Here is a 1,222-nt window from a genome sequence, read left to right on the forward strand (position 1 = left end):
TATATATATATATATATATATATATATATATATATATATATGACCCATCCCTAACCAGACTACCATTAAGCCATATTTAATCATCTTGTCTGTTGACCTTAGTGGACTCAAATTAGAAACAATATCCACACAGGTGAAACAATCTCAGACCAATAGAAACATATTTCTTTCTACTGCCCCTGTGGAGGAAGGGAAGAGATAAACATGTGCTGGAGATAATTGGGAGATTAACAGTTGTCCCAGTCAGTCGGATCCACAGGGCATAAATGAGTCAGCAAACAAGAAAAGGGACAAGCTTGTATAGTTAAAATTTAAGGAAACAACAGAACAAGAAGTAACTCAATTTAAGTCCAAGCCCAGAAATTCAGTAATTGATGAATAAGATACCAAATTCAGGAATTTGGCAGGAAAATATGCTCCAAGTTTTCAAGCAGAAAATACTTCAAGTACTTGGGAAAGGGGGTTAAGGGCAAGAGGAGGGTTGTGGTAATTCCATGAAGAGTAAAATAAGGAAAACAAAATGGAAAAAGGAGCCTGTGCCTTGATAAGGAAAATTTACTTCATGAAAATAATTAGCTCCAAATAGTATTATTTTCTGTCAGAGAGCATCAATCCCACTCCCCACTATCTTCTCCTTTCTCTGCCTCCCACAAGCAAACAGTTATCTCAAGAAAATATAGCTTGTATTTGGACAGCGTCTCACCTTTAAGAATACCTTTTTGGAGAGCCTGGATATCTCAGTCGGTAAAGCATCAAACTTTTAATCTGAGGGTCTGGGGTTCAAGTAAGTCCCTGTTCAGGCAAATCACTCAGCTTGGGGCAGCTAGGTGGTACAGTGAATAGAGCACTGGTCCTGGAGTCAGGAGAACCTGAGTTCAAATTCGGCCTCAGACACTTAACACTTACCAGACATGTGACCTTGGGCAAGTGGCCTTCCCCTCTCCAAAAAGCAAAAAAGTAAGAATACCTTTTTGAACCCTGAATTCGTAGCTCGATGAGAGATTGTACATGGCAGGCTTCTACAAGCTCATCTTCTTTTACCAGTCATATATTCCTATCCCTCTTCTCTTTCCCACTCCCCTTGCCCCCACTCCACTTCCCACATCACTTAGTTGACTAGGCATTAAAGACAAGCCCATTATTGTGAATCTAGAATCTTTTAAACCACAGATTCCTCTAATTTTTGATCACTAGGCCCTTATTTAACCCTGTGAGTTGCTCT

This window comes from Petaurus breviceps, unplaced genomic scaffold (genome assembly GCF_028583685.1).
Source record: "Petaurus breviceps papuanus isolate PSGF00001 unplaced genomic scaffold, PetGlider_PUasm1.0 90734, whole genome shotgun sequence".
Lineage (NCBI taxonomy): Eukaryota > Metazoa > Chordata > Mammalia > Diprotodontia > Petauridae > Petaurus > Petaurus breviceps.